The sequence below is a fragment of the Eupeodes corollae genome, chromosome 1, assembly GCF_945859685.1.
Source record: "Eupeodes corollae chromosome 1, idEupCoro1.1, whole genome shotgun sequence".
NCBI lineage: Eukaryota > Metazoa > Arthropoda > Insecta > Diptera > Syrphidae > Eupeodes > Eupeodes corollae.
Window position 1 is genome coordinate 233,643 of NC_079147.1, and position 13,980 is coordinate 247,622.

General features: G+C 32.5%; 1 long non-coding RNA gene across 4 annotated transcripts; it reads left to right on the forward strand.

Annotated features, from left to right (window-relative positions):
- The first annotated feature begins 2,507 nt into the window (after window positions 1-2,507).
- LOC129942512 (uncharacterized) lies at window positions 2,508-13,700 on the forward strand. 4 transcript variants are annotated; one of them, XR_008781053.1, is made up of 5 exons: window positions 2,508-2,635; window positions 2,694-2,913; window positions 12,365-12,435; window positions 12,512-12,600; window positions 12,681-13,700. It is a non-coding gene; the product is annotated as an uncharacterized LOC129942512 (long non-coding RNA). The 4 variants fall into 4 exon arrangements; XR_008781052.1 differs by having other exon boundaries at window positions 2,509-2,635; window positions 2,704-2,913; XR_008781050.1 differs by lacking the exons at window positions 2,508-2,635; window positions 2,694-2,913 and adding exons at window positions 5,258-5,398; window positions 5,669-5,981.
- Window positions 13,701-13,980: the final 280 nt, after the last annotated feature.

Sequence of the window (13,980 nt, forward strand, 5' to 3'; positions counted from 1 at the left end):
CAAAACAAATCTTTAGAACCCCTGTGCAAACATGTCACCTAATTAGGAAGTCTTGTTTTACTACAGATATAGATTTGTATGTTATCGTATACCTATTCAGCTTGCGTTTTGTCAATGCCAATTGGTTGTACGCCATCTATATGTACACATAGTTTAGTTTAGTTTAACTCTTGTATTAAAACAAACCTATGCTAAATATACTTTAAAGGAATGTCCACCAAATAATGTAGCTGGTGGTAATGTTTACAACTATACAGGAAGGTTTTCGAAATGGAGTAAATTTTATTGAGTGAAAAACAAGGGGCGTTGTTTATTAACGAAGATCTTCAATATATAATTATAATTATTGTCTTTGCTTAAAAGTTTGTCTATATGTACTCGTATCAATTTTTACCAAATTTGCGTACTATTTTTGTAGATTTTATTTTTTATGAAAAAACGGACTGTTGGATTTTTATATAAAAATTACTGAATATCGGAAACAATATTTTCTGTAAAATAAAAAAAGTTTGAAGACAATATTTTTAATTTTTGAAAAGCTATTTGAGTCGTAAGTAAATTTTTACTAAGTTTTAGTATTGTTTTTTTTTTATATAGTTTTATATTTTGTACAAAAAACTGTCAATACGAATTTTTAAAAAATGTTACCGAATATTGAAAACAATATTTCTTATAAGATAAAATTAGTTTGAAGCCAATATATAAAATTTTTGAAGATATATTTGAGTCGAAAATCAATTTTTAACAACTTTTATACATTTTTTTTTAAGTTTTTATTTTTTTTGTAAAAAAACTGTCAATTCGATTTTTCTCAACATTTTTCAGAATGTTGAAAACAATATTTCTTATAAGATAAAATAAGATTGCAGCCCAAATTTTAAGTTTTTGAAAAGATATTTGAATCGATATTCAATTTTTACGAACTTTAAGTAATGTTTTTTTTTAGATTTTTATTTTTTATAAAAAAAACTGTCAATTAGATTTTTCTCAAAATGTTATCAGATGCCAAAAACAGTATTCTTCGTCGCACAAAATTGTTTTAGAGATGAAATCATATTTCAGTCGTAAAATTTTGGAGGTAACAAATTTTGTTTCAGTTTTATTGATTTATAAAAAAACCGTTATATTGATTTTTTTCAAAAAATATATGTACCTGTTTGGTATCACGTTACAATATATTATATAAAATTTATTTCAAGTCTCTAGCGTTTTTGTTCGTAAGATATTTAGGGTTAACAAAAATTTTCACCTTTTTTTCAAACTACTATGGTAAAAAAACCACCAACGCAATTTTGTTGAGAGCCCTTTCTGCATCTATCTGCCTTATTATCTGTATAACAAAATTTATTTGAAGGCGATATGTTTTCTGGTTCTTGAGTTATGGAGGACGAAAAAACGTCGCTAACGTACGGACGTACGGACGTACAAACGTACGTACACACGCACGCACAGACATCTTTCTAAAAATCTTTTATTTCGACTCTAAGGAACTTGAAACGTCGAGAAATGTCAAAATTTTCAATTTGACAAATCGGACCCATTACAATAACTTCCTATGGGAAGTTAATATAATAGAATTGAAGTTCAATAGATCTTAGGGCCCAAGGGCATTAGCACTAAGTATTATTGTTTAACTTAGAGTGTCCGTATGGGACTTACAGCTAAAGTTATGGTTAATTAGGCTAGTTTTATGAATTTTTGTCAAGCTTTAAGATAGCTTTATGACTGAAATAATAAAAATGAACCTGAAAAAAAGTGTGTTGGATTGTTATGCGAGAGGTCTTGGGTTCGATCCCTGCATGTGCCACCTAAAGTTTTTTTCTCACGGGTACTGCTTCTTGCGACGAATTGACAAATTCACCAAGATTAATTATTGTCATGAAAACCTTTATGAAGACGAATATGTTCAGTTCTGCATAAATGCAATCACAAAGATCTTGAGCATTGTGATCTTCTGAGTTTATCCAACTTGTGTGAATTCTATGTTTTACATCCTTTTTATTTGGCAGAATTGAAGTGCAAATACTGCACTATTAAGTCCCACATTGTTATAATTTATCTATTTATAAGTGAAAATCAAAAACACGCCTACAAAACATACATTTCAGATTATAAAAAAATAAATACAATTCGTATATGTTACCTTCTTTGGCTTATGACAAATTATGCATCTTTTTAAGCATATTATATTAATGCCCATTGAATTTAACTATACTTAACGGAGCCTGAGTACCAGGAGTCTACCCACTCGGCTTTGTGGTGAAGCTCTAACCAGTAATAAGTTTGTTTGTTTCAATGTCAGTAATGTATAATCTTCAACATTCCATCGAATATATTGGTACAGGTTGTCCTATATATGGTAGCTTTGATGTGGTTAAGTGCCTCTCTCGCGTCTATAACGCACTCGGTGTTATTTACAATTTAAGTGGATTCTAAAACGTCGAGCAAATATTGAACTTTAATTAAAAAAAAAACCTTCAGCCTCACCCGTACTATTGGCAGTAGTTGCTGGTAGTTGGTTAGTGGCTGGCCCGTGTTCCATACGGTTTTAGTATTAGGTGACTGTCGGTGTTATGGTTCCATAGTATCTCTTTTGGAGGAAGGGGTCAGAAAGAAAGATGTGGAACATTTGTCTGTTAGTTTAAATTTTAATTTGTGTGTATTTTCTCGAGTACCTATCTAAGTATACCTAGACCTCTTTAGGATAATAGCGGTGAACACCGACTTTGGCAGATAGCCTGGCTCCATACCCACTTCCCAATTCTTTTACGCCGCGCCTTTCGTCATCGGTTTGGGTTCTGTTTTGCTTTCATCTTTAGATTTGTATTTGTTTAGCTTGAAAAGAGACTTCAATGAATTATGATGAAAGATGATAATATCGAGGTGAATGGATATACTGATGCATGGAGGTTTGTAAGTAATATGTATCTTTTTAATATGTATATTTCTTTTCTAACCCATTTCCAGTAACTAATTCTTGAATAAAAACAGTAATAACCCTTAAACGTTCATTAAAAAAAAACTATTAGCTTTACTCGGTGTGGTTGGCTTCGCGTTTTGGACAGTTTTTATTTTTAATTTATTAAGCGTAAAAGGTTATACTCTTTAGTAATACATTCTTGTTTTATCAGTCCCTCAAGGATTTCGTTGCATTCTTTTTTTAGTCAATACGATCCATTAGTTGAAATCTCAAAATATAACTGGATTAACTTAAAATTTATACATTTATTATGATTTGTGATTTAGACATTTAAGTATGATATGTTTGAAATTTAATGAAAAGTACATAAAAAACACCACTATCAAGCACTTCTACAAAAAAAAGTTCCTATATGTAGTTTAAGCTTGAAACTTAAGTAATGTTGGAGATAATTTGTTGTTAAATAGTTTTGATAAGAAAAAATTACAAACCTTTATAAAGAAGGTATATAGTTGATACTGTGATTTCCATAAAAGAAGGATGTTCGAAAATGTAACTATGTAGGTAATTGCAAAACACATGATACAGTTAATTGCGCCGTTATAAAGGGTGATTCTGTTGCTATTATCTTCTTGGCAACACTGGTTTAAACAGCTGACGCACGTTTCGTGTTTTGTTTCACTGTCAAACATCTTCAGTTTGGTCGTCTTACAAACGGACAATGCTTGCAAATTACTGAATTTTATTATCGAAATGCGAATTTTGTTAAGAAAATTCATTGCGCGCTTCTTCCATTTTATGGTCAGTTTAATCGACCCACTCATTTTTAGCTCAATGGGTACGCAAATAAGCAGAATTGTCGAATTCGGTATATCAGATAGATGAATTGCAAGAGCTACCAATACATAGAGAAAAAGTCACAGTTTGATGCGGTTAATGGACTGGTGGTATCATTGGACCGTATTTTTACAAAGATGGTGCGAATCGTAACGTAACTGTGAATAGTAAGCGCTACCGTGAGATGATATCCAACTATTGTTTTGCCCAAAATGCAAGAGCTTGACTTGCATGGCATGTGGTTTCAACAAGACGGTGCCACATGCCCCACAGCACACGCAACAATGGACTTATTGAGAAGCGAGTTCGAATATTTTATTTCATGCGATTTAACGCCTTTAGACTATTTTTTGTGGGGCTATGTTAAAGCTCATGTCTATAGGTATACAGACAAACCCGCTTCATTTGACGCATTGCAAGACAACATTACAAATTTATTCGTGAGATACCGGCCGAAATGTTGGAAATATTGGACTAAGTGGATGCACCATTTGAGGCGCAGTCAAAATCAACATTTGAATAAAATAATCTTCAAACATTAAATTATATGGACCGTACTATCGATTCAAATAAAGATTTCATGAAGTTTTTAAATTGTGTGTATGTGTTTTTTTTTTAACTTTCCTATAGCTTTTTTAAAAAAAAACCTTATTTTCGAATATCTTTACTTCCTGTTTACAACCTTTGCTACTCAATTACTTTCTTAGCCCACAATTGCTTTCTTAGACCAAACAAAAATAGCGGTTAGCAAGAGTAATTCGTTTTCTCATTTCAGCGCTGATATGGTGTTGTTTTCTGTGTTAGGTAGACAAAGACAAAGTCGTTAACTACCTCAAAGTTATGTCTGACCAAGACGTTGGTGTTGATCGGTATTGGTATTGCAGGTCCTTTTTTGATGACAGCATGTACTTTTTTTGCACTCATTAACCATTCAACCCAATATTTGCCGCCTCTGCCTTAATACTCACAAAAGTCACACTTGGACGGACTTGAGATGCTGTCATATGCGGCCCTGAAGGCTTGTAGGTGTTGATTTGATGTTCTTGGGTGTTTTCCAGGATCTGCCGTAATGGACAATTTGATCGACTGTGGATTTTTTTGGTCTAAAACTATACTGATAAGGACTAATCAAATTTTTGACGGGCCTTGTAAGCGATGTAAAGTAGAATGATGCCTCTGTAGTGGGTTGTTTTTCGTCGGACATGCTTTCTTCCGACCATATCTTACAAATAAGTTGCGTGCATGCTCATAACCAAATTAACTCCAGTTGCTTTGAAGAACTCGGCATTCAAACTACCTGGTTCAGCGGTTTCGTTAGACTTCAGCGTAGATATGGCAATCTTTACTTCGTCTAAGTGCTTTCGTCCTCTAAGTTGAATGGATCATCCGGGCTGACAGCGTAATCCGGTTCGTCATCGCCGTTATACAGCCTGCAAAAGTGGTCCTTCCATATCCTCAGCATTGACTGCGGTTCCACTTCGACGATTCTACTTTCGTCTTTGCAGCCTTCGGTTCGAGGTTTATATATACTTGTGAAGTTCGTTTCACCTGCTCATAAAACTTTTGAACTTCATTGCTGCTCTCTCTCTCTGTTTCCTTCTGAGAAGTCGGTGTTCCTCTGTTCCCTTCTGCTCATATGGGGTAGGTATTTTTTAATTAACGTATGTAATGTTTGGCGAACTTCTTTAATTATTTTTTATAAAGTAAGAACATACACTGTATCGACATGTTAACAATTTTTTATTTATTTGTACATACATTTTATTTCAAATTTTGTTAATCCCTGGCACTCTTTTAACAAATAATTGGCACTTATAACCAATTGAAGTGACAAGAGATCCAAATTTTAGCTACATGTATCTATGTGTTTTAGGAACTTATAACAAAACAGTATTTTTTTATTCTCTTTAGCTCAGCGCCAATAACCGATGAAAATGAACAACTTAAATGCTCTTAATGTCTGATTCAATAGGCTTGCTGATGTAGATAGTCCAAAATCTAAGTCTTAAAGAGGATCGAAAAGATTCGATTTTCATGGAGTTATATCATCAATCTTATAAGACAAATACAGTTTCAAAGACCATGAAATATGTTGTGGATGATAAACAAAATTCGGATTGGGCTACTTCTGATGATTCACACTTGGTACTGTCTTCCTGATGACTTGGAAAGATGTGGCGCTTATATCAGACGGTCCTTGAACTTGACTCTTGATTTTGAGAAGGTAAACGCACTTGTTGATGGAAGACCAATGTCTGTTAACATCAGTGGTTGTGTTTTGTTCAGTAAAATTTAAAGAATAATAATTTAGTAAGATCGCGACGATGCGATGGCTGAAATGATGGTTTAGTGAACCAACCCGTTTTGGATGTTCAATGACACTCAAAAGAGAAGAAAAAACCTAGAGAATCTTTCTACTTTCCCGAAGACTAAACTTGAGCGCCTTGGGTGGCCAAGTGGCCATAACGTCCGGTTCATAGGTATACTATAACTACATTACGCAGGTGCACAGAGTACTAAAAAACATGAAATTCATAAACGTATAGAGGATATGAGCTGTATTTTTTGAAGCTGTTGTATATTTATATAGTGTTTATACCTGCCTTTATTTACCTATCATAGATGTCTTTAACGAGCTAAAGGTTCTCTGTCATTCGTTTTAGAAATTGTTTGTCCATATATTTTATCATATGAACATGATGCTAATGCTATTTTGGTGGTAATTGGTAAATAATAATAAAAAAAAAGTATCTGTGTCGTTTACGTAACTTGTAAAGTAAACATTCCAATAAAGACTTTAAATTTTTTCATAATAAAGCCCAAACTGATTTATTTCAAACTTTACAGGACTTTAAACTTGAAGTTTTATATATGAAATGTATAAAATGTATGAATGGAATGCGTTCATATGACCACCGCGGGAACGTTTGGAGCGATTGATTTATTGGACAAAATTGTCCATGACTCAGCCACAAATAACGGCCGATACGACAGTATAGGCCACTATTTCGCATTCCACTTTGGCTTTGAGTTCTTTCAAATTAGTCGGCTTGTTAGCATAAACCGATGATTAAAAGTAGCCGAAAAAAAGTTAATATAGAGGAGTAAAATCGCACGAAGGTTCGACTTATAGCCAATTTCTTAAAATAACAATACTACCATTAAACGTACTCTTCAATAAATCAATTGTTAGGTGGGCTGTTCGTCATATATCGATATCGTCCAGCTCCATATCTCCCAATTGGCTTCAAAAATAAAATGTTGTCATGGTGAGATAACCTTGGCCATTCAGAGTAACTTGTCGTGCAAAGAGGAAAACAAAATTATTTCTTTTGATAAAGTGACCATTCATGAAACAAATTTGGAACTGCAACCGAACAAGCTCATATTTAACTAATTGATGCATTCATTGAGCCAAAAGCACAATCTTATAAAGTTGGGTCTGAATTCCGATAAAATATATGTATAATTTGAAGACATTGCTCGTTCGTGTACTTAACCATGATGAAATTTTTGAGTTTACTAAATTAATTGACATTTGACAATGATTTTCAAAGTTGTCAAGTCCCTATATGAGGAAACATTTCATATCACATCAGCAAAATAAATAGCTATAAACTATGACAAATGTGGTCTACGGCAGGAAGCCATACCTTTATTTCTTAAAAAAACGCGCCAACATTTCTTATTTTACGAACTTAGGAAGCGTATTTAGCTTGTCGTTCGAAAATATGGGATATTTACTATAAAAGTAGAATTACTTCTAAGACTTCGTATGTCGGAAATCGCACTATTCAAATATTCAGCGCTTTTGAAGAACACTTTTAAGACTTAAAACAAATATAAATGTCTAACGGGAAGAATTTTTAAAGACCTAAAAAATTCTATTGATGGTGTTAAACGATGGGTTTTACAAAAGTTACGTATAGCTGATTTTTGAATAACGGTGAGTTGTTGTAGTTTGTTGACATATGCACCACCCCAACAGGGTATTCCATATTGCAACTCATGTGGTATAGAAACAACGGGTGGATGAGAGAAGATAGTTTCTTAAAATAGCAATGTGTTTGTCCTAGTTAAGGTTTTGATTATTGTAGATGCCGAGCTATTTAAAGTCTTCAACTTTTTCAATTCAAACCAAAATCTTACCGAGTGAACATCAGGTTAATATCTGAAATTAGATAAAAAGGACTATTAATATACAGTGTGCAATTCCAAGGTCCAAGGCACAGGCTCTGACTTTACCTCGGAAAGAAAGTGAAAAGAGGAATTAATAGAACCAAAAATAAAATTGAGTCCTGTGGGACTCCAAAAAAATATTTTCAGAGGAACTTATGCTGCACCCAACTTTTACATTGTGTAATCTAATTTTTAGATAAGTCTCTCGCCATTTCCAGATGAATCCACGAAAGGGTATGGTTTACCATTTCAAAGTCAAAGCTTTGGTTATGTCTACGAAAAGTCCAGCACACTTTTTCTCAGCATCTAAATATTTTTGTATTAGGGAGGTACCTATAGGTAGCTTCTTATGTAGGCTTTTAAATAAAAATGTCATTCGAAAACCTAATTTCATTAAAAATTGAGACACTGGTGAGTAACGATTTAGTTGTATACACCTTAGTAAATATTCCACAAAGAAAAAATACAAAACGCGGTTACTTTCCTAAAGAAGCAGGATAAAATGTAGGAAGAAAATGAAACAAAGTCCTCAATATTTCACATCCTGTACAATACACACCCTCTTAGCCATCTACCGTGGCGGCAGCGGTAGTGGCGGCGGCGGCGACTGTTTATTGGACGGTAAAAACGGATGCAAGCACTGGCCTGGCACACAGTCTATATTTACTTAACATGCCTGTACGATCCTCATATAATAACGAGAAAGTATTTTTTGTTTGGATAAACTTCCTTTTATGGTCCCTTTTGTCTTATGCGGTCTAGTATTTCACCAAAATGTTTTGGAATCTGGACTGTAGTATATTGTTTTTAAGTTGTGTGGTAAAATTAATTTTGTTTATTTTTTCATTTGGTTCTGCAATAATTAATTAGGCACTGTTTTTCTAGACTAGATAAAAGAGTTTATGGTTTTGTCTCGCCACTTTGAGGGAATAGTGTGTTTGTGGTGTAAAATTGTATTGTAAACCATGTGCATTTAGACGATTGTATAGTATTTGGGCCAATTTGGGTAGAGATTAATTTCTCTATTTCGAAAGATACTTTTCGTAGGATGGAGGACCTTATAAATCCATTAAATTTCTTAACATGAGCATATTTAAGCTATTTAGAACAATGGAACAGGTAATAATGAGTCCAAAATGTGTGAACATTTAGATTAAGTGAGGACCATTTCACAAAATTAAACAAGTATTGGAAAATTTATTGAAATAAAAGCTCATATTAATTCAATCGCATGCATCAAATGTAATCAATATTATACTGATAGGCTAAGCTTTGCATTTTCAGAAGCTCATATAAATTAACATAAACAATCCCTATCACCACAATAACACAGAGCATTTCAAATAACAACAATAACCGTCTAAAATGCAACTATACAACAATCAATACAAACGCAACTATACAATAATCAATACCACCGACATTATTTTCGGCAGCGAAAATAAAAAAATGGACGAAAAATCCACCACCCACAACCAGAAGGCATCAGTTGTCCTGTGATCATGGGAAATGTCGTAACGTCTTGTAGAAACATTCAATTAAATTTGAATAATAAATTTAACGTGCAAGCCCCAAAAGTAAATTTAAACAAAAAAAATGTCATCTTGTTTCTCATTAACATTGGAACATTGGAATCTAAAGAATTGAGAAATGAGTTCGTTCAGTTGTTTAATTTTTTTAAGGACGGCAAGTGTTAGAGAGGAAAAATAATAGACATGGATATGACGGCCTCTCAAAAGGAGGAAGTTATAGAATATTCCTTTTTACCTAAATTCCTATCCAGTTTTTTTAGCAATAGATAACTTGTTTATTATACAACAGTAAACGTTACAATATGAATCTATGCACCTATACCTATGCTAACAATATTTATCATTTTAAGTAGGAAGTTACCTAGGACCAGGCCTTTTTTCTTTGAATCGTTTCGCTTATGTAAATAACCTTAGGCATGGTTATGATTTATGAATCATCAAATTATCAGTGCTGCGGATATCTCATACGGTCTCGTTTCGAAACTTCAAGATGTGTTATCTTCACAGACACGATAAAAAGTCATTATTTGTTTAAGATAAGATTTAATAATATAATTGACACTCAGCACTCAGGCCAGGTACCTATCTATACCCGTGAATAACTCGTATAAAAAAGACCTTATTATTCTTGGTTGTTATCCTTAAACAAACACTAACTAATTTACATCGTCTTGTAATATAACTTAAAAACCAACAGTAAAAGTATATACTTACCTTCATACCAACCTACTTCAAGTTTTGTACATATATCATATACATATGTATACATGTATGCGTGTGTTATATATTTTATATGATGTGCTGTGTTTGTGTATGTATATAGAGATACACTATACAGCACTTTAGAAATCAACAACAACAAATTATTATCGAATTCGTGACTCTTTAGCTTAGTCGTGCCAATTCAATGAACTATTATTGTGGAGTGAAGGAATTGATTATTATTGTTATAAATGATAAGGGAATATCCACACCAGCCCAGAGTCATATACCGACCTATCTAAGCTGACCGTTCTCCGCAATACGAAAGAAAACATGATGGTGTCGTCTTAAATCGGCTGGATTCTTATTATGTTCAGTTAGGTTTCAACATGGATACATTTTTGCCACAAAATGTGACATGAGAGTGCTAATTGCTGGTTCGTTTTATCGAATTAACAACTCAACATTTCAAAAGTATCTACGTATAAGGAATTGTATAGGTACCTACTAATAATGTGTACTTAAGAATAATCGTTTTCATACAGGTTTTTTTTTAAAGATATTATACCTTCATTGCTTGAGGGCAGAGAAACGTCTTATAAATAAGCATTTCACTTTTTAGTGTACTACATAATTCTATTGAATAAAAAAAGAACATTTTCAAATACCTGGAAAACAAGGGATTGTTTTTTACCTTTTTTACCGTTTATTAACCGAAGGTTATTGCTTCCCAACCACAACAAACTTTTTCAAGCAATACTATTATATGGATCGAGCGTGTAGATTAATTGTGCTATAAATGCATTAATTATATAGTTTTTCACTGATAAAATAAATTTAAAAAAAGTTTTTACTATATTTAGGCATTACTTTTCTGTCATAAAATTGTAAACAAAATTTAAATGAAGGATTGATAATACTGACCTTGAAAATGATTGTTTTCATTTTCAAGGTTCTTTAGTTAATATAGTTCATCAATTATGAAATAAAGAAATGAAGTTCACAAGTACTCAATTAAAGCAAAACTACAATTAAAATATTTGTAAACATGTTGATCTAACCTCTATGAAACAAGACATGTTTTGAGAAGGAAGAGAACAAAAGTAAGGAATTTGTTGGTTGCACTCACGATCTAATTCTTATTGTCAATAATTCAAAATACCGATGACAAGCAAAGTTATGAAAATTATTTGGCTGCTGCAGGTCATGATTAAAATTTCTCCTGAACAGCTACAAATTCCCAGATGAAACTCTAACTTAAAACTTTTAGTTGATAAACATTTTATGGAGTTTCTTAAGATTTACAACCTAAGGACATTCAATTTGAGGTTCAAAACTAATCATAGATACCAACTACAAAATACGGAAAATGAGTAGTGGATGAAGTCGTAGTGGTGACACTTTTAAGTCACAGCGTAGCCTAGTTATCTAATTCCGTAATCGATGTGATAACTTATTTGCCGCTTTTAAGAAATTAAAAAATTTTACACAACTTATATAACTGTATGTGCGTTTTGCGAAGCACATACTTTTTAATTTTTTAAACAATGAGCTGACTATTTTCACAAGACTGATGTCAAAAATTTAATAAGTGAAGCACTTATACTTCGTATTGTATTTTAGCGGACTTAAAAAGAAACTACTAACTGTATTGAAAAAGTTAGTGTAGTTTGTTTTTTAATAAACAAGCACAACAAATAATATCTTGTAAGGATCAGTTTTCATAGACCAACAAGTCTAGATTTTGAAGTTAGGATTTAGTTTTTGACATACAGAATAGTCAATTTTGCATTATATAACTACATAGTACATATGCATGAGTATAGAACTTTCATTTCAGAGTTTTGAAAATTTATAAAAGTTAATTTAAAATATATTTATTTTTACAGAAAATCACTTGTAGTAGGTATACTTGCTTTAATATTAATGGTTGAAATACACATATTTCCAAATTTGTCACACTTATTTTATTTATTTTATATTATTTTTCATATTTTGTCCAAAAAAATACAATTAAGCACCCAAATAGCTTTGAAAAAATTTAACTAAAGACATTTTTAAGTTAGAAATAAATTTGTATTTATTTGTCATTAAGAAATAAAACACCCTAATATATTTAATGATTCGAAAATCCAAACAAACAATAAGACGAAATTGCCATTTCCCTAATTCAGTCCACTTATATTACTTACAGATAAGCAGATAAATTATAAATCAACCAACAAGACGACCATCTGGCATAAACGGCATATCGTGATCGATAAGGTAATTAAATTAAGCTCTTATCAGAGATCCAAATAGTTTTAACTTGTTCAACATTGATTTCATTTGTTTTCGACAGCGACTACTAACTGTAGACAAATTGTTAGCCGATAATGTTGGGAATACAAATAGATCTGGTGTCGCTACGGTCCTCAAATGCTATTTAAGGTAGGTCGCTACCGTTCCTCTGATACATACAAACATTATTACCACTCAACAAATATTGATTACTTTTTTACCTCTGACAGATAACGAATCATATCGGTTATACAGCTTTTATAAGTGTCACTCCGCATTTCAACTGAAAATATTGTTTTTTATTGTATAAAACAAGGGAGGAATGAATGGCTCATTCAAAACGTTAATTTTGACTTGTGGTTCGTTCTTCAGCTGTCACGACGACCCAATTCAGAACTGGTACTATAATTTGGTTCCCTACTTAGCGATCTGTAACCACTTCAGTTTTGACATTAAGTGAAACAAATTTCCGATATTGTACGGTAATATTAAAAATGATGCAAGTCACTGGATAAATTGTTGAGGACAATATTTTGAAACAGCAGAACAGCGAGGACGTGCGGAGCATTGAAATGAGGTGAATGATTGGCAGGCCTCTGAACTACCCTCACAGCAAAAAAAAAAACAAACTCATATTTAATTTTAAAAAGTGTCAAGAATATTCATAATGTTGGTTATTTCTTCACTTATATAATTACATCGTTGTTCTAGCACTTAAGTGGGACAGTATATACATACGAGTATGTAAGTTGTTTTTATCTCAATAAAAATAAAGTTTTTATATCGTTGTATCAAATATATTATTTAACAAAACAAGTTATTTTCTTTAAAAATGGAGTGAACGATTTTTAAGATAGCTCAAATTTGACGACTATAGATTTTTCCTTACTCAGTATCGACCATATTAACTTTCTTTTCAGTTTAATGTTTCATGATTATCAATTAGACTTATAAGTCGTTTCACGTTTAAGGTTAGCTGTTTTACTTCCTGTGCATATCGGCACTTAATTTTCATCTCATATTTCTTTGCACCATTTCCATTTCTGTTATTTTGCCAATAGCTTATTTTTGTATTTTTGCTATTGGAACGGAACTTATGCCTGTTATAATGTCTTAGCTTTGCTCTTTATTTGTTTGTCCATATTTTTTAAAGACAAAAAAAGAAAGTGTGAAGTGAAGACTTCCCTTATTACTATAGGAACGGACAAATACAGTTAAAATTTGAATAAAAAAGAACCTTATAAAGTTAAGACCGCACTTTGTTTTTTTTTCGTTAAGATTTATAGAAATGAGAAAAGTTGATCATTTGGAACGTTCACCTAAATTCACTAATAAATGAATCCGTATAAATCCAGCTCACACAACAACTTAAGCCAGCTGACCATTCACAACGTCGTAGATACGCCGCGCGCGCCGCGCCGCCGCGCCATGCTTGAACAGCCGGCACAGGCGGTGGACGGCGATTTTTCGAACAAAATTTTCTTCACGAAGCACATTTCTCACTCGGTGGGTATTTTAGTAAGCAAGGTT